General features: G+C 37.1%; 1 long non-coding RNA gene across 6 annotated transcripts in view; it reads left to right on the top strand.

Moving 5' to 3' along the window:
- LOC131756154 (uncharacterized) overlaps positions 1-25975 on the top strand; it is a 1089329-nt gene that overhangs the window by 154849 nt on the left and 908505 nt on the right. Inside the window, exon 5 of one of the 6 annotated variants that reach the window (XR_010840129.1) lies at positions 24132-24308. The exons of the other annotated variants lie outside the window; for them this stretch is intronic. This is a non-coding gene — a long non-coding RNA (uncharacterized lncRNA). Of the gene's footprint in view, positions 1-24131; positions 24309-25975 lie in introns of those variants that run through there. 6 annotated transcript variants of the gene reach the window in all.

Here is a 25975-nt window from a genome sequence, read left to right as displayed (position 1 = left end):
GAGGGAAGTTACAGAGCTGGAAAAAGATCCCAGCTTTAATGAGCCACACTAATTGATGGAACTCTGATTTGTGTTGCTTTTAGTAATTGTATTTTAATTACTAAATTAATTGATAAGTACTATAAATGGATTACAAATGCATTATCCACAATAGCATGCATAAAGAAAATGACTATTAAAAAAGGTACGCACATGATGCAAGAGGGAGGAGATGTGGGAGCATGTGTGTATGTATAACTGATTTAGTTTGTTGTAGAGGGAAAACTAACACACTATTGTAAAACAATTATACTCCAATAAAGATGTTAAAAAAAATAAAAATAAAAAAGGTACGCACATTAAATTTATATTACAAATACAGAAAGTTCAAAGACAGAATAATAAGCAATTACTTATCAAGGACCAACAATTGGCATCACTACTTAAGAACATGAATGCATTTTAAAGCCGAGTAATTAACAATATTAACTTCACCTGATTAGCATTTCTTTCTCAATTTTTGGAGGGGTGTAGAAAGTTTTTCTAAATGTCAAAAAAAAAATTTTTAAGGAAAATCTGGATATTCCTTAATATTGATAAGAACAATAAGCTCCTGACAAATTGTAGCCAATGTGTACTAACAACTCAAATTTTACGACTGCTCAACAGCTGCTTCCATATTATACAATTCATTCAAAATCCCTTTAGAGGAGGGTCACTTAATCCCCTTAGTGTTGGATCTGTAGATCATTGTGTTTAAATATGTGGGTCTATTGTTAGCAAAAACTACACAAAAAATTTTTAAACATCATTCGAAGGGTTAAAATTTTTGGCATCTGTTTCAATCATGATGTCTTTAGTAAGAAGTCATTCCAAACTCTACATTATTTGTAAAACTAGTCCACGAATGAAGATTTATAGACGTGGAGTCTGTCATACAGAGTGCAGTAAGTCAGAAGGAGAAAAACAAATACCGTATGCTAACACATATATATGGAATCTAAGAAAAAAAAATGTCATGAAGAGATTAGTGATAGGACAGGAATAAAACAGACCTACTAGAGCATGGACTTGAGGATATGGGGAGGGGGAAGTGTAAGATGTGATGAAGTGAGAGAGTGGCAGGGACATATATACATTACCAAATATAAAATGGATAGCTAGTGGGAAGCAGCCACATAGCACAGGGAGATGAGCTCGGTGCTTTGTGACCACCTAGAGGGGTGAGATAGGGAGAGTGGGAGGGAGGGTGACGCAAGAGGGAAGAGATATGGGAACATGTATATGTATAACTGATTCACTTTTTTGTAAAGGAGAGACTAGCACACTATTGTAAAATGGTTATATTCCAGTAAAGATGTTAAAACAAACAAACGAACAAACAAACAAACCCGTTAGTTGTCTCATTTCTGTGGAAACTGGCAGTAATATACACTGATTGCTGAACTCAGGGAAGGTACCATTATGAAGAAGACACCTCTATAAACTATAAAGGTAAATTAGCTGCCAGAAGTAACTGTTTTTTGTTAGGTTTATTATCCGTGTAAAGTAACTTTCTGTACATAAAGCCCAGCTTATAGGCAATGAGGTAGTAAAAGGCTACTTTCTCTTTTCCCAGAAAATGCTTCTATTAATGTGTATGTTTCTATTTGTGTGAGTAAAATAGTGCCAAACTGATAGTTTTTAAAAATTGCAGATACCAGTAATGGTCTACTATATCACTGGTCCAGGGGTATAGCATCAGCATGGCTACTCTTCTGTGAATACCTTTGAAACTGACTTGAGGCTGGCTATTAAAGGGGATACTCTCCTGAGTTCATTGGCAGCAAGAGGTTCAAATGATGGGAAAAATAAAACAAAACTGAAATAATCAGAAAGTAAACATCTAACCAGTTCGTTTAAGGTCAACTACATCAAAATTTAAACAAGTTTTATAGGTAATTTATTTTAGTTTCCTTAATAGGGAAGAAATTAAAGGGACAGAGCTAGGGATTCTCAGAAATCACATATCATTGTTATTATTTAAGTGACCCTATTCTTAATTATTTATGACATTGTGTGTAGCAAACATGGTGTATTTTTATTTGAAAATAGACAAACATTAAGCCTTCTCAGAATTTTGTGGTAGAAAATTCTACATGGACAACCAATGAAGCCCATGGTTCTTAAGTAGAGTTCATTACCTATTGTCTGGTTATCCAGGGATGGCCTCTTCGTTGTCTATGAACCCCTAAAACCATGTGTAAAGCTTTTTTGCATGTGTAACTTTGTCTAGAATGGGGGTGTACAAGTTTCAACAATTCCTCAAGACTTCTGTAACTGGTAGGTAAAACTGCACAACCGCCACAGATTTTAAAGACTGGTTCATGAAACCCAGGGGATCCTTAAGACCCTCCTAAGGAGTCCAAAGTACAAAACTCTTTATGTAATAATACTGTGTCATTATTTGCCTTTCACTGTGGCATGGTGCAAGATTGAGGGTGGGTAAAACTGATGGCCCCTTAGCACAAAATCAAACCACTTACATGAAATTATACTATAGTCCGTGTATTTTTCACTGCCATGCACTCACAGTTAAAAAAAAAAAAAAAAAGCTAATTCAACTTACAAATGATGAAGCATAAAAGTTAATTTTATTGGATCTTGACCATTGAGTATATGTTTTCTTAATATTCTGTGTGATAAAATGAGAGGAAGGTATCATTTGTGGTGATATGGAAGTATGATGGCTGTCTCAAAGAAAAACATTTGTGCAGTTATTTGAAAATAGAAAGGAGCTTAATTAGATGCTCCCCCCCCCAGCACCATTTTTTTCTTTAAAGAATGGATGACAAACTTATAGTTATTCAGATTTTGGTATTTGAGACATACTTTCTGAAAAGTGAATGAAATGATCCTGTCAAAAAAACCAACTGCGGGCTTCCCTGGTGGCGCAGTGGTTGAGAATCCGCCTGCCAATGCAGGGGACACGGGTTCGTGCCCCGGTCCGGGAAGATCCCACATGCCGCGGAGTGGCTGGGCCCGTGAGCCATGGCCGTTGAGCCTGCGCGTCCGGAGCCTGTGCTCTGCAATGGGAGAGGCCACAACAGTGAGAGGCCCGCGTACTGCAAAAAAAAAATAAAAAAAAACAAAAAAAAACCAAAAACCAACTGGAAGTATATGTAGCCAATGATAAAATTTGAGCATATAGAAAGATGCTCAAAATCATATATCATTGTGGAATTGCAAACTAAAACAATGAGATACTACTACACACCTATTAGAATGGTGAAAACCCCAAATACTGACAGCACCAAATTCTGGTGAGGATGGGGAGCAACAGGAACTCCCATTCATTGTTGTGGAAATGCAAAATGGTGCAGCCAGTTTGGAAGACAGGTTGGCAGATTTTTTTACAAAACTAAACATACTCTTACCATATGATCCAGCAGTCGTGCTTTTTAGTATTTACCCAAAGGAGTTGAAAACTTATATCCACACAAAACCCTGCACATGCATGTTTATGTAAGTTTATTCAATTGTCAAAATATGAAAGCAATCAAGATGTCCTTCAGTAGCTGAATGGATAAACTGTGGTACATCTAGATGATGGACTATTATTCATCACTAGAAAGAAATGACCTATGAAACCATGAAAAGACATGAAGGAATCTTAAATGCATATTACTAACTGAAATAAGCCAACCTGAAAAAACTACATACTATGTAATTCCGACTTTATGACAGTCTGGAAAAGATAAAACTATGGAGACAGTAAAAAGATCAGTGTTTGTCAGGGGTTGGAGGGAGGTAGGGATAAGTAGGTGAAGCACAGAGAACTTTTAGGACAGTAAAATTATTCTGTATGACACTATAATAATAGCTACATGTCATTATACATTAGTCAAAATCCATACAATGTACAACACCAAGAATGAACCCTAATGTAAACAATGGACTTTGGGTGATAATGACGTGTCGATGTAGGTTCATCGATTGTAACAAATGTACCATTCTGGTACAGGATGTTGATTGTGGGGGGAAGGTATGCATGTGTGGGAGCAGGAGGTATATAGGGACTCTCTGTACTTTCTGCTCAATTCTGCTGTGAACCTAAAACTCTCCCCCAAAATAAAATCTACTAAAAATCACTTATGGGTGAAATTCCATACAAAATGCCATACATAATAAAAAATTGCATACAAAAGATAGGCTAAAGAATTTTAATGAATTAAGATGCAAAAATTCCTTGATATGGTTATAGATTCTGCATTGCAGCTGATTTTTAGGAAACTACCACTTGGTGAGTTTTGTTGTAGTAGCAAAAAGAATATCCACAATTATATGAAAAATTTATTAAAATATTTTTACAACAACAGAACTGTGTGAGGCCTGATTTTCTTTATTACTCCAACCAAAATAACATATTGCCACAGATTAAATATAAGTGCAGATGTGAGAGTCTAGCTACCTTCATATAAGACACAGGTTAAATTTTTTTTTTTTAAAGTAAAACAATATCATTCTTTCCATTAATTTTTTTTGAAAAGTGTAGCTATTTTTCTTAAAACTGTTATTTGTTTTACATGTAAAATGTTTGTTATTGTCTTTTAAAAATAAATTAATTTTTAATGTGATTAAATATCAGTTGGTAGAACCCACATAAACCAAAGCTCTTTGAGGTCCTCAATAGTTATTAAGAGTATAAAAGTGTCCTGAGGCCAAAACATTTGGGAACCCTGAACTGCAGTAGAGTGAGTAATGCCTCTTATATGAATCAGAGTCTGTATTTTAATCACTGGACTTCATATATCTAGATTCCTGGTTCCTCATTCTCTCAATGACTTGGACTTCTAGAAATTTAACAGTTGGTATTAGTTTGCCTAATTTAGTTATACTCACCAATGTTTTATACACTTGTTTCCCAAGCTGCCTGGAATAAGTTCTGTCCAATTGTATGGCTGTTTATTCTGCTAACTTTTTCTACCAAAAAGATATGTGTATCCTTCTTCAAATTATGAAATCCAAAGGTTAGTGCTTTTGGAAAAGTAAATCTTATTTTTATTTCTCCAGAAGGACAATGTATCTTCTACTTAGTATATAGGATCTATGTGCATATTATGAAGATAAATAAGCATTAATGTAAATTCAGTTGACTAGTGTATATCATGGAGCACAATATATAAGGAGACAAAATTCTACACTTTATACAAAATGAATACAAAATCTAAACAAGTGACTAATATGTCGGTCACAGTCAGTATTAATATGTATGTTCTGACCAAAAGTAAGGACTATTTTTAGACAAACTACATCATGCATTCTACAGAATCATAATAAAAGATGTACATTTTTTTCTAGCCACCTTGATTGAATTTAATCACTCTATAGTTAAAGGGAAAATAATTCTAATGTGAAAACTATCCATTTAAGATTTTCTTAAGATTTTCTCATTATTGTAAATGAACCACAAGAGCACAGAAGGCCCAGATGAGAGTCTGAGTTCTCCTTCTTTCCTCAGAGATCCTAAATGTTTTACAGCATTTTTTTGTTTGGTGACTGTGATACCATATGAGCTGTGCCTGTTAGGTCAGGTTCTTAATGAAACCAACTTTCAGTTCAAAAGCATTGAACTTTATCTACTAATCAATCAAATTGCCCCATGTGGTCATTTAAGGTTAATGTGTTTTTCCTATTTCATGCCTTTTCTGATTTAATTTTAGCTTGGAGGAAAAGTTACTCCGGCATATTGTTATTATTTTTTTGTGTGTGAGCTTTCCTATAAACATATTCTAAAATAACTGATTGATAAATACTCAGTAGAGCATAACAGAATGTAAGTGATAGAGTTGATCTTAAGTTTCTCCTAGGCCAACACCCATATTTTGCAGGTAAGGAAACTGATGACACGTGACTTACCCGGAGCCACAGAAATAATTAATAAGCATAGAAGGAGTAGAATCCAGGCTGAAATCTGTTTACCCTTTTTATTCTAAACAGTGATTATTAGATTAGTTGTGGAAAATACTCAACATTTATTGGAAAGCATTATTGGAAAAGATAAATTTTAGTTTTAATTAATAAACAAGTCATAGACAGAGACCTAGATTTTAGAGTGACATGGAGTGTACAAGCTTATCAAAATGTAAGGGAGACACAGTTCATGGCTTGTCTTCAAATGGAGAGTACTGCATGTGATGAACTGAAATGGTGCTTGGCAATTGTTAGAAGAATTTTAAGTAAGGCTCCAAGCAGAAATAGCTGCTTCAAACTAAAAGGGCTTTAAACTGAATAGGCTTACCACTTAGCACTCTAGCGTATTAGAAGGTGCATCCTCCAGACCAAAAGCAGCCTTTAGGAGCAGAGATACAGAGAGAGAGCATATTGCACTGTGATACAGCACTGCATGGGTAGAACCACCATCTTCACACGACGGAAGGTAGCAGAATCTTCCTAGAAGGCAAGGCTTTGTCCTTGGTAACTGTACTTGAGTCAACTGCATGAGAAATAATTAAAACGTAAAAATGAGAGTTCTCAAGTAAGAAGTGAGCATCCTTATGCAGCCAGACCTCATGGGACAACAGTAGTATTGGAGCCACAGAAGAGTATTCTGGAGCGACTACTCTAGAGAACATTGCTTGAGCCATGTTTGTTAAGGGTTTCATCACCAATTCCTTAATGAGGAGGAGATAAATAGTAAGAATCTACTGTGTATTTTTCATTTTCACTGTCCATAAATCTGACACCAAAGTATATAATGATCACTGTAAAGGTGGGCTTAGGTATTGTCAACTGAGCCTTCTGTTGTGAAAAACTCTTCCAGTTTTTGAGGTAGATAGATAGTTATTGGATTGGGTCAGTGGATTTGTCTGAATATTTGAATCAGGATTCTGGAACTTAGAATGGGCAAAAACTACAGCTAGTCCTGCCCATTCTGAATCATTGTCCCAAGTCCTCCTTATGTGGACCCCTCCCTAGAGAATCCAATTTGTTCAGTGTTATCTCTGTGAAGCTCTGCTGCAGTGTTAATTGGTCCAGGATTCATTGTTTTGATAATTTCTTGCTTCAGCAGAATATCATGAATTGCAAGCATGCAGAAAACTTCTTTTCAGTTTGCAAAGAAACCCCTCAATGGAATCTTAGCAGAACCTATTTGTAATAGTCCAAGAAGAACTTCCTTTTACATAAAAAAGCATTATTTCCAAGATTTAATTTTCTCATTGCTTTTCGTTGTCTGTAAAGACTGCTTGTTACAAAAGGTCAAGGTATCAGCAAAACATAGACAGATTTTTGCTGAATGACATAAACCTGTCAGAATGCTGAGCTTTGATGTTCCATTAAGTGATCGATTTAGATTACTGACTTTTGGCTAAATGCTACTCAACCAGATAAGGTCAATACCTGTTAGTTCATTGGTGGAATAATTAATCAATCAATACAGGATGCTTGAAGTCAGGGAGAATTATTGCCAGGCTTGTATCTCCGGCTTTAGTCACAGAAATTATTTAAAAACATCCTTTGCAGCATTAACCCCCTCTGGTGCAGGGTTTATTGTAACATTATGTATTCAGGGAAAAGGAAGAAAAAAATTCCAGTGAGCAATACTTCTTGTAACCTTGAGCTTCCCAGAAGGAAAAGCCTCTAACAAGCTGAGAGCACCATCATTAGTTCTTCCTTTCACATCGTCGCACTCTGCTCGTAAAATAATTACATGCAATTTTTCTATTTTACAGTTGGACTACATGACTCCCTGTTCTTTTGCACAGTGACTCACCCCTCCCCCAGACTGCCTGGTTGAAGGCTGGAAGTGCTCACCTTTAAACATCTCAGTTGGAGGCTTTTATGGTGGCTGGTTACAATATTTCCTAAGGGCTAAAAAATAATCCATCTGGTTCATAGAAAAATTCTGTCTCCTCACTATTTTCTCTTTCCAATGCAACCAAAATTTTTTTTCTTAGAATTGCACTAGGCCAGGATTCTTTGTTTTTTTCAAAGTTGCAAAAGTTGCAGTTTCCTTGAACTTGTGGGTTTGGGACAATTCACAATACTTCTTGCTAGAGGTTAATTACTGACTAGTTCTAATTATTTGCTGGTTCTTAATCTGTGGGATCAAAGCATCTTTTCTGTATAATTTACAAACTACTATTTTTTGCAGAACTAACGATAATGCTTTTATTCATTTCAATAATTATTACATATTTAGTATGACCCAGGCATAGTAACGATCTTTGCTATCAAGGAATTGAGACATTTAACCAAGATTTTGGTTTATTCTTGTTTTCATATCACCTCTACGTCTCTTCCTCTATTTAATGCTTTCACACCCTGTGAAGTGAGTCAGAGAAGGATTATTATTGCAATGTGTCAGTTAGGAGAAACTAAATCATGTAAGGCGTATTTCTTTCAAAGGTCACTCATTTAGCAAATAACTTGGAAACAGAATACAGAATTTCTAGGTCTTAAGAATCTAGCTTGAATAGTAATCAAAACAGTATGGTACTGGCACAAAAACAGAAATATAGATGAATGGAACAGGATAGAAAGCCCAGAGATAAACCCACATATATATGGTCACCTTATCTTTGATAAAGGAGGCAAGAATATACAATGGAGAAAAGACAGGCTCTTCAATAAGTGATGCTGGGAAAACTGGACAGCTACATGTAAAAGAATGATATTAGAACACTCCCTAACACCATACACAAAAATAAACTCAAAATGGATTAAAGACCTAAATGTAAGTCCAGACACTATCAAACTCTTAGAGGAAAACATAGGCAGAACACTTTATGACATAAATCACAGCAAGATCCTTTTTGACCCATCTCCTAGAGAAATGGAAATAAAAACAAAAATAAACAAATGGGACCTAATGAAACAAAAGCTTTTGCAAAGAAAAGGAAACCATAAACAAGACAAAAAGACAACCCTCAGAATGGGAGAAAATATTTGCAAACAAACAACTGACAAAGGACTAGTCTCCAAAATATATAAGCAGCTCAATATCAAAAACACAAACAACCCAATCCAAAAATGGGCAGAAGACCTAAATAGACATTTCTCCAAAGAAGATATACAGATTGCCAACAAACACATGAAAGGATGCTCAACATCACTAATCATTAGAGAAATGCAAATCAAAACTACAACGAGGTATCACCTCATACCAGTTAGAATGGCCATCATCAAAAAATCTACAAACAATAAATGTTGGAGAGGGTGTGGAGAAAAGGGAACACTCTTGCACTGTTGGTATGAATGTAAATTGATACAGCCACTATGGAGAACGGTATGGAGGTTCCTTAAAAAACTAAAAATAGAACTACCATACAGCCCAGCAATCCTACTACTGGGCATATACCCTGAGAAAACCATAATTCAAAAAGAGTCATGTACCACAATGTTCATTGCAGCTCTATTTACAATAGCCAGGACACGGAAGCAACCTAAGTGTCCATCAACAGATGAATGGATAAAGAAGATGTGGCACATATATACAATGGAATATTACTCAGCCATAAAAAGAAACGAAATTGAGTTATTTGTAGTGAGGTGGATGAACCTAGAGACTGTCATACAGAGTGAAGTAAGTCAGAAAGCGAAAAACAAATACCATATGCTAACATATATATATGGAATCTAAAAAAAAAAAAAAAGGTTCTGAAGAACCTAGGGGCAGGACAGGAATAAAGACACAGATGTAGAGAATGGACTTGAGGACATGAGGAGGGGGAAGGGTAAACTGGGACGAAGTGGGAGAGTGGTATGGACATATATACACTACCAAATGTAAAATGGATAGCTAGTGGGAAGCAGCCACATAGCACAGGGAGATCAGCTCGGTGCTTTGTGACCACCTAGAGGGGTGGGATAGGGAGGGTGGGAGGGAGATGCAAGAGGGAGGGGATGAGGGGATATGGCGATACATGGATACGTATAGGTGATACACTTTGTTATAAAGCAGAAACTAACACACCATCGTAAGGCAATTATACTCCAATAAGAATGTTAAAAAAATAATAAAATAAAATGTTATGTAGGAAAAAAAAAAGAATCTAGCTTGAAACGACTGACAAGTTTTGCTCAGGTGATATATACAATACCCCTAGAATGATATAGCATGTCAGTCTTTGCCAGCCATTACTCTTTGTGGGAAATCACTCTTTGTTCACATAAAAACACTTTGTGAGAAATCACTCTTTGTTCACATAAAAACACAGGAAGTAGAGAAAAAGAATAGAAGAAAAATTAAAACATTATTACCCATCCTCAATAACCATACTCAGCTGAGCTCTGCCTGGACGAGCTGCGAACACTGGTGCCTGCACTCTGTCGACTTCCACACACCCCAGATCACCCACATCGAGAGCAACCACAAGCAGTACTAAAGGGCCTCCTCAAATGAGGTGACAATGTCAGCTTTAGAGTTGCGGTAGGAGTGGGAATTGAGTTTCTCAGAGCCACCAGTAGGCTAATGAGAGAAGTGACATCAGGACATGCCCTCCTGTGGCTGGGGAAGCACTAGTATGCAAATGGCTGTAGTAGGGAACAGGTGTGCTTGCTCTTCTCCAGCGAGTTGGGTGGGATTATATAGGAGCAGGGTGTCCCCCACTGAGCTGGACTCCTCAGGAAGGGCTGGAATTTCTGTCTCCATGCCTCCCCACATGCTTTTCTAATAGCCAGGTGAATTGTGACCCCTGAGGTGTGATGCTTCATTACAGTGCTTAATCTGAAACGCGTGTTTTAGGTCGATTTCTCTAGAGGTGATCTTGACTCTGCTATTCCTGTCATTCCTAGGTGGGGTCTACAGTGTTTTCTTTGTCAGGGAGTTTTCTGTGTCAAATCAGTACTGCAGATGTAACCTTGCAATTTCTGGGCCTTAAGAGAATGGCAGTTTCCACTAGCCGGCATTCAGAGCACTCCCTCTGGAGGTTGTACAATGACAGGTAAGAAGCCAGACTACCCTGAGACCACAGTGCTGAAGAGGCCAAAATTAGATATTTTGGTTGATGGTCCCAGCTGAGTGCAGCCTTTTAGCCATTCTTGCTAAGTCATCTAGCAATGAAATCGGAACAGTCCTGCACCTTATAGAGCAGGCAGTCCACCAATGGACTATACTACCGCCTGTCCTCAGTCAGTGCCGAACAGAAGAATCACCCAATGGTGTCTGCTTGAATTCTTTATTTACAACATTCTGAGTGAAATAAAATGGGTGTCATTTCAAGCCACTATATTTTAGGGTAATTGTTACACAGTGATGGGTAACTCATAGGTGGTGATGAAAGGAAGTACTGGTGGGAGAGTGGGGAAGTGGGAGGAAGAGGAAGGAGTTAATAAATAGACTCCATTAACGTGCAGGTGCTCTGGGTAAGTCAGCCTCTGTTCCCCAGGGACCTCTGGAGGCCAAGTGGAATGCAGCTCAGGGTTGAGGGCTGTTACTAGGCTAAGACTCAGCATGCCAGCCTGTTCTGCTTGCAGGCCTAATGTGCTCCTGAGCCTAGAGAAAGCCTTCAGACAAGAGTCCAGTGGGTGCAGCAAGAAGCAGAGGGTTTGCTGAGTACCAAGGGGAAGGGTGGAACTGGCAGGGTCTTCTACAGCACGTACGGTCTTCAAAAGCAGTTTTAGGGAAAGGATACCCCTGTTGCTTCTTGAGCCTGATTTTTCTGCCAAATATAGAAATGATTGCAGGCATGTGTGTTCATTTTTATTCCCCACTCCTAGGGACTTAATTACTCAAGGCCCAACTCAGATAGCATCTATCCCTAGATACTTTCTTTGACCTCTCTAAGCAAAATTAGTCCATGTAATCCGTGATATTCTAAAATGATATTTTAAAGCACTGAGTGTCTTATCACATGTTGCCATAGTTTAGTGTCAGTCTGCCTATCCCCTGACCCCTTCCTCTTTATCCAAACCCCAGTAGGGAAATAGACTGACCATGTCTCATAGATCTTTTTAATTTACCATACTGGAGCCTAATCTAAGGCTTGAGAAGTGACACACAAGATGCCTGAGACTTGTTTACTGCATTATTGAAATTAATTATTCAGTTGTCTTATACTTTTTCAAAATGCTTATATCTTATTAAAAAGAAGGCAGGATATTTCCTATACATTCTAATTTAAGCAAGTTTCTAATAAAAACCCATTGCATTGAGTGGACCATATTTGTTTGACAGATATATTCTAGTGAACTAGACACACAGTTAGCAACAAGAGTAAAAACAAATATTCTCCAAGGTTCTTAGTGGTCTGGCAGTTCTCATGAGGTTTTTGGTGAAATAATAATGATCAAAACATTGCAGGGCAGGTTAGATCCAAGGAAAATGTGCTCTAGGCTTCTCCATAGAAAGTTCTTTTTGGCATATCTCTAAATATTTTTGAATTATTATTTCAGGTAATATATGCATCAAGAAAGTATTATTTGAAAGACCATTAATGTATTCCTTGAGAGATTCCAAACTCCTATTAAAAAACATGCTGTCAACATGTTGGTAGTCATTTCTCACTCTTTAGTATATAAATAAGGCCATTTTGATTGGGTTATTCTTGCAACACAGAAAATAAACTCATAAAAGCCAAGGAAAGGGCCTTGACTCTTTATTAATTTGTGATTAGGATTCCACAAGTATCACGGCTACAAACAGCATGCCTGTGACTCCTCAGTACCCTAAGCTGGGTAGTACTAAGCTTTCCAACATGGGGCCATCTGAAAGCAGTCTTCTTTTTTTTGTCTCATTATTTATATATCTACTTTCAAAATGGAATATAAGAGAGAGAAAAAATAACTCTCCCTCATCTCTCTATTCACCTAACAAACTGATGCAAAGTCCCAATAGGCAGCGTTCATACCATGTCCTGGCGATTCCTCCAGTCTCCTCTTTGGGTCTCAGCATGTCCATTTCTCACCCTCGTGTCACGGCTCAGCCTGTCTCCTTACCTAGATTTCCTTCTTCCAATTCAGCTGCTGATTTTTGTTCGCTCATAGTCACTTCAGGCACCATCTTGTGTAGAAGCCGGATACAGTGAGATGATATGCCTCAGTGTTTTCATAATATCCTTGTATAACTTTGCACTTACCACATTTCTTACAGTGTTTTTTTACATTCTGTAAAATTCACCCATTGTAAGTATATAGTGCAATGATTTTAGTAGATTATAGAGTTGTACAACTCTCACCATCACCCAGTTTAGAACATTTCTGTCACCCCATAAAGTTCCTTTGTCTCATCTGTCAATTTCTGCTCCTGCACCCAGGCCTAGATTGATCTCTTTCTGTCTCCATAGATTTGACATTTTTCCCCCGTGCATTTCATATACATGAAACAATACAATAGGAAACCTTTTGCATCTGTCTTCTTTCACTTAGCATTTTTTGCACGGTCACTCATACTCTAGTAATTATCAGTAATCTATTCCTTTTTATTGTTGTAGAGTGTCCCATTGTATAAATATACCACATTTTCTTTATAAATTCACCAGATGATGGACATTTGATTTCACTTTGGGGATATTGTGAAAATGCTGCTATGAATATTCACATAAAATCTTTGGGTGGATACCTAGGAGTGGAAGTGCTGAGTTGTGTGGTAAATTTATATTTAACTTTGTAAGAAACTGTAAAACTATTTTGCACAGTGGCTGTATCATTTTACATTCCCACAAGCAAGGCAGGAGGGTTCTAGTTTCTTTGTATCCTCGATATTTGCTATCGTTTGTCTTTTCAGTATAACCATCCTAGTGGCTGTGAAGTGGTCTCTTATTGTTTTAAATATGCATTTCCCTACTGACTAATGTTGTTGAACATGATTTTAATGTTCTTCTTAGGCATTCTTTGTAAAATGGCTGTTTATATCATTTGCTCATTTTTTAAGTTACTTGTCTTGAGTTATTTATCTTGAGTTTGTCTTATTATAGAATTGCAAGGATTCTTTATATATTCCAAATACAAATTATTCATCAGATATATAATTTGAAATATTTTTCCCCAGTCTGTGCATTATCTTTCTATTATCTTTCCTTAAAAAGTAATTCATTAATTATTTATTTACTTTTGGCTGTGTTGGGTCTTTGTTGCTGCCCATGGGCTTTCTCTAGTTGTGGTGAGCGAGGGTAAATCTTTGTTGTGGTTCACAGGCTTCTCATTGCAGTGGCTTCTCTTGTTGTGGAGCACGGGCTCTAGGCGCATGGGCTTCAGTAGTTGTGGTGAGCGGGCTCCATAGCTGTAGCTCATGGACTTAGCTGCTCTGTGGCATGTGAGATCTTCCCAGACCAGGGCTCAAACCCTGATCCCCTGCATTGGCAGGCAGATTCTTAACCACTGCACCACCAGGGAAGCCCTTATTTTCTTTATGGTTTCTTTTGAAGCACTAAAATTTAATCACATTGTTTAAAAGAAAAACGTTGTTTCATAAATCAATCAGTCCTGTTAATATGGGGTTGGCCAGAAAGTTTGGAAAGTTCCATAACATCTTACGGAAAAACCCAAATGAACTCTTTGGCCAACCCAATATTTTTGGGACCAGAAGCTGGGCACATGTATTGGTATGTCTGTCTGCTTGCGCAATTCTCATGAAGAATTACTGAGGACCCGCTTGGGTTAAGCACCATTCCAAGTTCTTTGGATGGATGAATCCCTTATTCCTTACAGGAGTCCTATGATATAGATACTATTAAAACTACAGTTCAGTAAAGCAACTTACTCACAAGGTAACATGGGGAAAGTAGGAGGACTGGGATTCTGACTATAGCCCAGGCCCTGGATCCCCTTGCTGCTCTGCCCTTAATTAGTATATTTCCCTGGAGATCATTAGAATCAGAGCATGAAAATATGTACTTTTCTGCTTATTTACTAATGAATTTTTAAATATTATCATACAGTCTTCAGACTCAAAAAAATAAAATAAGATTTCAGTCTTGTGGGAATTAGAACCAGAAATTGAATTACCACTAAATTCAAAGTGTTGAGTAAGTACAGGGACCTGTTTGGTCACCAGGGTTTCACCTTTCAGCATTTTTTCTTTGTTGGCAATAACAAGGTGAAATGTTGGAGCAAAGTCCATCTTTTGGAGAGCAGCAGTCGTGGGTAAATGAACCTGGCTAAATGGCTCTCTGATTCCTCATGAAATGATTGAACCTGTTCCATAGTATGATTTTGAGAAATAAGTAACAGATGTTAATAAAAATGTATCACGCTTAATAAATATCAGCTGTAAAATATGATTAATAGTATGTTATTATCAGGTAAGGATTAAATGAGATGGTTTATGTAAAGGGCTTTGGACTCTCTCTTGTGAGAGCACTGGAGTCACAACTAACTGCTAAACAGTCATCAACTGGAAGACACTGGAAATCACCAAAAAAGATACCCCACATCCAAAGACAAAGGAGAAGCCACAATGAGATGCTAGGAGGGGCACAATCGCAATAAAATCAAACCCCATAACTGCTGGGTGGGTGACTCACAGACTGGAGAACACTTATACCACAGAAGTCCACCCACTGGAGTGAAGTTTCTGAGCCCCACATCAGGCTTCCCAACCTGGGGATCCAGCAACGGGAGGAGGAATTCCTAGAGAATCAGAATTAGAAGCCTAGCAGGATTTGATTGCAGGACTTCAACAGGACTGGGGGAAATAGAGACTCCACATGTGGAGGGCACACACAAAGTAGTGTGTGCCTCAGGACCCAGGGGAAGGAGCAGTGACATCATAGGAGACTGAACCAGACCTACATGACAGTGTTGGAGAGTCTCCTGCAGAGGCGGGGGTTGTCTGTGGCTCACCGTGAGGACAAGGACACTGGCAGCAGAAGTTCTGGGAAGTACTCCTTGGTGTGAGCCCTACCACAGTCCGCCATTAGCCCCACCAAAGAGCCTGGGAAGGTTACAGTGTTGGGTTGCCTCAGGCAAAACAACCAACAGGGAGGGAGCCCAGCCCCACCCATCAGCAGACAAATGGATTAAAGTTTTACTGAGCTCTGCCCACCAGAGCAACACCAAGCTCTACCCACCACCAGTCCCTGCCATCAGGAAACTGGTACAAGCCTCTTAGATAGCCTCATCCACCAGAGGGCAGACAGCAGAAGCAAGAAGAACTACAATCCTACAGCCTGTGGAACAAGAACCACATTCACAGAAAGATAGATAAGATGAAAAGGCAGAGGGCTATGTACCAGATGAAGGAACAAGATAAAACCCCAGAAAAACAACTAAATGAAGTAGAGATAGGCAACCTTCCAGAAAAAAGAATTCAAAATAATGAGAGTGAAGATGATCCAGGACCTTGAAAAAAGAATGGAGGCAAAGATCAAGAAGATGCAAGAAATGTTTAACAAAGACCTAGAAGAATTAAAGAACAAACACCTAGAAGAATTAAAGAACAAAAACCTAGAAGAATTAAAGAACAAAAAAACAGAGATGGACAATACAATAACTGAAATGAAAAATACACTAAAAGGAATCAATAGCAGAATAACTGAGGCAGAAGAACGGATAAGTGACCTCGAAGACAGAATGGTGGAATTCACTGCCACAGAACAGAATAAAGAAAAAAGAATGAAAAGAAATCAATACAGCCTAAGAGACCTCTGGGACAACATTAAATGCAACAACATTCACATCATAGAGGTTCCAGAAGGAGAAGAGAGAGAGAAAGACCCAAGAAAATCTTTGAAGAGATTATAGTCAAAAACTTCCCTAACATGGAAAAGGAAGTAGTCACCCAAGTCCAGAAAGTGCGGAGATTCCCAGGCAGGATAAACCCCAAAAGAAACACACCGAGACACATTGTAATCAAATTGACAAAAATTAAAGACAAAGAAAAATTATTGAAAGCAACAAGGGAAAAACGAGAAATAAAATACAAGGGAACTCCCATAAGGTTAACAGCTGATTTCTCAGCAGAAACTCTACAAGCCAGAAGGGAGTGTCATGATATACTTAAAGTGCTGAAAGGGAAGAACCTACAACCAAGATTACTCTACCTGGCAAGGATCTCATTCAGATTTGACAGAGAGAGAAATCAAAAGCTTTACAGACAAGCGAAAGCTAAGAGAATTCAGCACCACCAAACCAGCTCTACAACAAATGCTAAAGGAACTTCTCTTAGTGGGAAACACAAAAAAAGAAAAGGACCTACAAAAACAAACCCATAACAATTAAGAAGATGGAAATAGGAACATACATATCGATAACTACCTTAAACGTGAATGGATTAAATTCTCCAACCAAAAGACACAGGCTTGCTGAATGGACACAAAAACAAGACCCATATATATGCTGTCTACAAGAGACCCACTTCAGTCCTGGGGACACATACAGACTGAAAATGAGGGAATGGAAAAAGATATTACATGCAAATGGAAATAAAAAGAAAGCTGGAGTAGCAATACTCATATCAGATTAAATAGACTTTAAAATAAAGAATGTTACAAGAGACAAGGAAGGACACTACATAATGATCAAGGGACCAATTGAAGAAGATAGAACAATTTTAAATATATATGCACCCAACATAGGAGCACCTCAATACATAAGGCAACTGCTAACAGCTATAAAAGAGGAAATTGATAGTAACACAATAATAGTGGGGGACTTTAACACCTCACTTACACCAATGGACAGATCATAAAAACAGAAAAGTAATAAGGAAACAGAAGCTTTAAATGACACAATAGACCACATAGATTTAATTGATATTTATAGGATATTCCATCCAATAACAGCAGATTACACTTTCTTCTCAAGTGTACATGGAACATTCTACAGGATAGATCACATCTTGGGTCACAAATCAAGCTTAAGTAAATTTAAGAAAATTGAAGTCATATCAAGCATCTTTTCTGACCATGAGGCTATGAGATTAGAAATCAATTACAGGGAAAAAAAATATAAAAAACACACACACATTGAGGCTAAACAATATGTTACTAAATAACCAAGAGATCACTGAAGAAATCAAAGGTGAAATAAAAAAATACCTAGAGACCAATGACAATGAAAACATGACGATCCTAAACATATGGGATGCAGCAAGAGCAGTTCTAAGAGGGAAGTTTATAGCAATACAAGCCTACCTCAAGAAGCAAAACTTCTCAAATAAACAATCTAACCTTATACCTAAAGGAACTAGAGAAAGAAGAACAAACAAAACCCAAAGTTAGCAGAAGGAAAGAAATCATAATGATCAGAGCAGAAATAATGAAATAGAAACAAAGAAAACCATAGCAAAGATCAATAAAATTAAAAGCTGGTTCTTTGAGAAGATAAAATTGATAAACCTTTAGCCAGACTCATCAAGAAGAGGGAGAGGACTCAAATCAATAAAATTAGAAAAGAAAAATGAGAAGTTACAACAGACACCGCAGAAATACAAAGCATCCTAAGAGACTACTACAAGCAACTCTATGCCAACAAAATGGACAACCTGGAAGAAATGGACAAATTCTTAGAAAGGTATAACCTTCCAAGGCTGAACCAGGAAGAAGTAGAAAATATGAACAGACCAATCACAAGTAATGAAATTGAAACTGTGATTAAAAATCTTCCAACAAATAAAAGTCCAGGACCAGATGGCTTCACAGCTGAATTCTATCAAACATTTAGAGAAGAGCTAACACCCATACTTCTCAAACTCTTCTAAAACATTTCAGAGGAAGGGACACTCCCAGACTCATCCTATGAGGCCACCATCACCCTGATACCAAAACCAGACAAAGATACTACAGAAAAAGAAAAATACAGACCAATATCACTGATGAATATAAATGCAAAAATCCTCAACAAAATACTAGCAAACAGAATCCAACATCACATTAAAAGGATCATACACCATGATCAAGTGGGATTTATCCCAGGGATGCAAGGATTCTTCAATATATGCAAATTAATCAATGTGATACACCATATTAACAAATTGAAGAATAAAAACCATATGATCATCTCAACAGATGCAGAAAAAGCTTTTGACAAAATTCAACACCCATTTATGATAAAAACTCTCCAGTAAGTGGGCACAGTGGGAACCTACCTCAACATAATAAAGGCTATATATGACAAACCCACAGCAAGTATCTTCTCAATGGTGAAAAACTGAAAGCATTTCCTTTAAGATCAGGAACAAGACAAGGATGTCCACTCTTGCCAGTATAATTCAACATAGTTTTGGAAGTCCTAGGCATGGAAATCAGAGAAGAAAAATAAATAAAAGGAATACAAATTGGAAAAGAAGAAATAAAACGGTCACTGTTTGCAGATGACATGATACTATACATAGAGAATCCTAAAAATGCCACCAGAAAACTATGAGAGCTAATCAATGAATTTGGTAAAGTTGTAAGATAGAAAATTAATGCACAGAAATCTCTTGCATTCCTATACACTAATGATGAAAAATCTGAAAGAGAAATTAAGGAAACACTCCCATTTACCACTGCATCAAAAAGAATAAAATACCGAGGAATAAACCTACCTGGGGAGACAAAACACCTGTACACAGAAAACTATAAGACACTGATGAAACAAGTTAAAGATGATTCTAGCAGATGGAGAGATATACCATGTTCTTGGATTGGAAGAATCAATATTGTGAAAATGACTATACTACCCAAAGCAATCTACAGATTCAGTGCAATCCCTATCAAATTACCAATGGCATTTTGTACAGAACTAGAACAAAAAGTCTTAAAATTTGTATGGAGACACAAAAGACCCCGAATAGCCAAAGCAATATTGAGGGGAAAAAACTGAGCTGGAGGAATCAGACTCCCTGACTTCAGGCTATACTACAAAGCTACAATAATCAAGACAGTATGGTACTGGCACAAAAACAGAAATATAGATCAATGGAACAGGATAGAAAGCCCAGAAATAAACCCACGCTCCTATGGTCAACTAATCTATGAGAAAGGAGGCAAAGATATACGTGGAGAAAAGACAGTCTCTTCAATAAGTGGTGCTGGGAAAACTGGACAGCTACATGTAAAAGAATGAAATTAGAACAGTCCCTAACACCATACACAAAAATAAACTGAAAATGGATTAGAGACCTAAACGTAAGCCAGGACACCACTATAAAACTCTTAGAGCAAAACATAGGAAGAACAGTCTTTAATATAAATCACAGCAAGATCTTTTTTGATCCACCTCCTAGAGTAATGGAAATAAAAACAAAAATAAACATATGGGACCTAATGAAACTTAAAAGCTTTTGCAAAGCAAAGGAAACCATAAACAAGACAAAAAGACAACCTTCAAAGTGGGAGAAAATATTTGCAAATGAATCAACAGACAAAGGATTAATCTCCAAAATATATAAACAGCTCATGCAGCTCAATATTAAAGAAACAAACAACCCAATCAAAAAATGGGCAGAAAACCTAAACAGACATTTCTCCAAAGAGGACATAGCCAAGAAGCCCATGAAAAGCTGCTCAACATCACTAATTATTAGAGAAATGCAAATCAAAACTACAGTGAGATATCACCTCACACCAGTTAGAATGGGCATCATCAGAAAATGTACAAACAAGAAATGCTGGAGAGGGTGTGGAGAAAAGGGAACCCTTTTACATTGTTTGTGGCAATGCAAATTGATACAGCCACTATGGAGAACACTATAGAGGTTCGTTAAAAAACTAAAAATAGAATTACATATGACCCAGCAATTCCACTACTGGGCATATACCCAGAGAAAACCATAATTCAGAAAGACACATCCACCGCAATATTCATTGCAGCACTATTTACAATAGCTAGGTCATGGTAGCAACCTAAATGTCCATCAACAGACAAATGGTTAAAGAAGTGGTACATATATACAATGGAATATTACTCAGCCATAAAAAGGAATGAAACTGGGTCATTTATAGAGACGTGGATGGACCTAGAGACTGTCGTACAGAGTGAAGTAAGTCAGAAAGAGAACAACAAATATCGTATAGTAACACCTGTATGTGGAACCTAGAAAAATGGTACAGATGAACTGGTTTGCAGCAGGTATTGAGACACAGATGTAGAGAACAAACATATAGACACCAAGGGGGGAAAGCGGCCGGGGGGTGGGTGGTGGTGTGATGAATTGGGCAGTTGGGATTGACATGTATACACTGATGTGGATAAAATTGATGACTAATAAGAACTTGTATAAAAAAGAGGGAAGAGATATGGGAACATATGTATATGTATAACTGATTCACTTTGTTATAAAGCAGAAACTAACACACCATTGTAAAGCAATTATACTCCAATAAAGATGTTAAAAAAATAAAATAAAATACCCCCAAAATAAATAAATTAGTTAAAAAAATAAAATTCAAAAAATAAAAATAAAGGGCTTTGCCTAGTTTCTGGGTACTAATTAAGTACTCGAAAAGGTAGCTATAATAATTTCTGTACTTTCTATGAGCCACAGTTCACTTTTCAGTCCTTCTTTCAACTTCCCTGATTGGATAAGCATAGTTGTGGTATGCGTTTATTCACATATATTTACTTTTAGTTAATGCCTTTACAAAGCTTGCCCAGAGACTGTCCTGTCAAGTAGTCTGATCTAAATAGATAAGCATTTTAGAAAAGTTTATGAACTAAAAGTTTTGACAAAAAATCCCACCTACCTATTCCATAGATTTGCACTCTTATGTAAATGAAATGCAGATATTTAGGATAACTAGTTTTTGTTTTTTTAAAATATGGTCTTGTAAAAGTATATTAGAATGAAGGCAATGTTGACTAAATTTAGACAAAGGAAAGTTAGTATGCTTTTATTTTTTTATTCTTGTAGCTATCAAATCAGGGTAAAAAGCTAAGTATTTTTTTTAATATGGAGGACTTTTCAAAACACACAGGAACCTTCATGAATGTTTATTATATATAGCTTCTTTTATTATAGTTTTTTTTCAGCTTTATTGAGGTATGATTGACAAATAAAAAGCATATATGTTTAGATTATACAACGGGATTTTTTTAAGGTGTGCAACAGTGATGATTTAATATACGTATACCCTGTGAAATAATTACCACAATTAAGCTAATTAACACATTCATCACCTCACATAGTTACCATTTGTGAATGTGTGTGTGGTGAAAACATTTAAGATTTACTCTCAGCAAATTTTGTGTATACACTGCAACATTATTAACTATTACTACACTGTGCATTAGATACCAGAATTTATTCATATTATAACTGAAAGCTATAGCTTCATATAATGACATCATTATTTCTTATATGCTTTTTGTTTCTTGTTTTGCCTTGCAAACATTTCTGTCACTACAAACCATACATATTTAATAGACTATCAGATAGTTTTATAATATCACAGTGCTTTATTCATGCACATTACACCAATTATTAGAGAAAGCTAAATTTTCCCAAGTGGCATTATATTTCACCTTTGTTTTAAGATGAGCTACATTTAATTCCAGAAATATCTGTTTTCCTTTTTAACTTTGATATTTATCAGGGATATATAGATGTGTTCATCTATATTTATTGTTTATAAGCTTTAAGTATATAATAATGCCTATTGTTAATGCCTATTGCTTATAAGCTTTAAGTATATAATAATTTGTATTTCATTAATAAAACTCCATGAACGCAAATGCAGATATTTAGATAGGTATATTTTATTGAGTCAATTCATAAAGGCATTCTTATATTTTAATGAAAATTCAGAATGAATAACTTTTAGAACAAGAAAGAAAATTACATAATATATAAACTTTCACAGTGTCTTAGGACATGTGATATATTATGAAGATAATAGACCTTCATTATTCACCGGTTTTCTTAAGCAGTGTTAAAATATTTCAGAAATGCAACTGTATTCTACCTGCTTTTATTTAAAATGAAAAGAAACGGGCTTCCCTGGTGGCGCAGTGGTTGAGAGTCCGCCTGCCGATGCAGGAGACACGGGTTCGTGCCCTGGTCCGGGAAGATCCCACATGCCGCGGAGCAACTAAGCCCGTGAGCCGTGGCCGCTGAGCCTGTGCGTCCGGAGCCTGTGCTCCGCAACGGGAGAGGCCACAACAGTGAGAGGCCCGCATACCGCAAAAAAAAAAAAATAAAATGAAAAGAAACAAAAAAAGAAGGCCATCACTGGGATGGGTGAGGAAAAGACCATTTCTAAACATAGAATCTCACATGTCATAAGTCTGGTAAGGCTACAAACAGTCACTGTAAAGTTGCCGCACTGGAAATTATATCCCACTAGACCCAGAAATTTATGTGAGTACAGCTTAGTACAGCTCAAGTGCTATTATAATATTATAGTGGAAAATCGACTACCTTTTTGTTGCCCAAGGCTTTCATAAGTACTTAAACCTTTGAACAGAGTGACAGTTAAACCCCTTAAGGAAACTAGAATTGATAGTAAAATAGCTGATGGCCAGGGATCACTTCCCCCACTCTTGGCCTTTGACTCTCACCTTCCCATTATGCTAACCCCTTGAGCCCTGAAGCATAATTGGAGAGAAATGGAACATATTCCCACACACTGGGGTGAGGTGGCAGGCTTTGGAAACCCTGTGCAGAAAGTTACAGGCTTATGTTCTGCTTTCACTTTGCCACTGACACCAAACAAGTTCTAGTCCAAACTTGGAATCTGCCCAGAGAAGAGACCTATAATGCTATTCAGTATGACAAATATCGCTCCTATCCTGCATTCTTTTCATTATGCAGGAAATATTTCCCACATAAGAAATGATTTAGAAAATTAAAAATACTGATCATTTGCTCCTCTGTTAAATGTTGGCATAAAAATACCATTAAATGCTGTGATGACACATTGTAGATATATGTATGTCAGAAGAATCAGCTGATGGTCTTGCCTCTGTTCTTCTATGCTTTAGCCTGGAATTCAAAGTCACTTCCACCCACAGCTCATTGCCTGGACCTAGTCTTGTGACCTTGCTTAAGTGCAGGTTGTTTGAGAAATGCCTGTCAAGGGAGGAGAACTGGACTGCATTAAAGTAGGCAGTATTAAATGACATCATGGATAAGAGAGGCATCCCCAAAGAGGGTGCAAAAGATACTATCCTCCCAAGATCCAGAGCCACTCCCAAAGATAGCCAAAAGTAAGAAAGGGAATTCTCCTGAGAGCTGACAACTGTCCCTAGGGCCCTAGCTGCAAATGGTGTGAAACCCACGTTTCTGTGTAACCATATGTTTGTGTCCCCAGCCAGAGCTGAGCTGCCTCAATATGCAAGAACTTACAACTTGCCTGCCCTGGCAGACAGAAAGCCACACAAGTTCGCAGGGCATACAATGAGACAAATAAGGCAATAACCATTCCTCGTGGTCTCTTCAGAGTGGAAAAGCAATTCGGATGGAGGATTAAGAGACTGTGAGTACTCAGGTAAAGGATAGAGGGGAGTAGTAGGAATCATGTCAATCTTATAGTTTTTGTTTTGGGTACCTTTTGCATCTTTAATTTTTCATTAGCTTTTTGCAATGAATCTTTCATTGAATCTATTTTGTAATCTTGAAGGCTTTTAGAGGCTTCTGCATACCAGTTAAAGTAGGTATCCCATTCTGTTTGTTTGACTGGGAACCCTCACATTTAGCCTGTCTGCCACTGGAGAGGGCAAAATGGATTTGGTCACCTCAAAACCCCATACAGAGACAATTGCCACTATTTGACTCATCTTGTAGCAGTCTGGAAAGTCTCATTTTCTGGGATTGTCCTTATCTGACCAGACTCAGAATTCCCTCAGTAAGAAATATATGCCCAGGGAATTTGGTGAAAATTATCAGTGACAATTGTTAACATCTCTGCTGCCTGGGGCAGTGATACCAGTTGCCCCTGTATCACTAGTTCAGAATTCCTCTGCTTCACCCTCTCTAGGAAGTAAACTTTCAGACTTTGAGTAGGTAAAGACAATCTCACAGCTGCATGGGATTGAAAATCTGAGCTATTACCTGCTCTTTAAATAGATATACAACAAATGCTCATATGTCAGCCTCACCTTCAACCCCACTCTGCTACCCATTCTTAAGTTTCTGGGGGGTTCTGGAGTACAAAAGTGTTACTTCTGGGCTCCCCCTATTGCTTGCTTAGGGATCAGATCTTTTAAATCTGTCACAACCCATTTATAGACTTTTCCAACTTCTAATATTTTTTGTTGATATCTTCTTTTATCGTCTCTTGAGAGTTTACATCTATAAAAAAAATCCCATCACTAAATTTTGAGTGGCATTTAACAAGAATTAGATTTACTTTCTGAGAGGGATTTTCCAATAGTGAACAGCTATAATTCAACTTAAAAAAAAATGGCAAGTGCTTTTAAAATTATCTAGAAATGCTTCCTTTTTTTCTGATTTTTTTTCTCTGATTGCTTTCTTTCCCATAGAGCTTATTATTCTTTTTGTATACATTATCCTTTTACATCTCTTTAAGGATATCAGTTGAAAATATTTTTAATTGTTTCCTTCTTGCATTAAATCTGTTTCTTCTGGTGTCAGCAGTTTTTGTTGCTAATTTCTTTCATTATCGATTTTTTCTCATATGTGATTTGTAAATTTGTTGTCTTTTTTTTTCCTTTAAAAAGTTCTTTCCTTTACATTTATTTATTTTTCTTATTTTTAATCTAAAAGAAAATAATGTAGGAGGGCTTTGCTAATTAGCCTTAGTAACAGTTGGGAGATCTGTTTACTAAAAATACCATTCTTCCAAAGAGGAGGTAGAATCTATGACATGGATGGTTACTGTTGATGATAAAACAGAGGCAGTCTAGTTCAAAATAAGGAAGACTTCACTCTGGGGTTAGAGTACCTAAGAGTTTCTCACTCCTAATTGGATATGTCTTTCCTTTTGTTCCCCTGGGTACATTGTAGAAGTCTAAAGTTGTCTTAGGCTCTACTCTGTCTCTCTCATCAGCCACTTATCCAAAGAGATCCCTGCTTCCTATTTCCCAATAAGAATAAATACTGTAGTCAATGTATCTGTCAGCAGAAGAGGAAGAGTATCCAACCTAGCTCTTCTCTAAACACTTCTCTAATTAACCACCATCAATGCCTGACAAC

This window comes from Kogia breviceps, chromosome 4 (assembly GCF_026419965.1).
Source record: "Kogia breviceps isolate mKogBre1 chromosome 4, mKogBre1 haplotype 1, whole genome shotgun sequence".
NCBI classification, from domain to species: domain Eukaryota; kingdom Metazoa; phylum Chordata; class Mammalia; order Artiodactyla; family Physeteridae; genus Kogia; species Kogia breviceps.
Note: the sequence above shows the minus strand (reverse complement) of the source record. Positions and strands in the feature narration are given on the sequence as shown.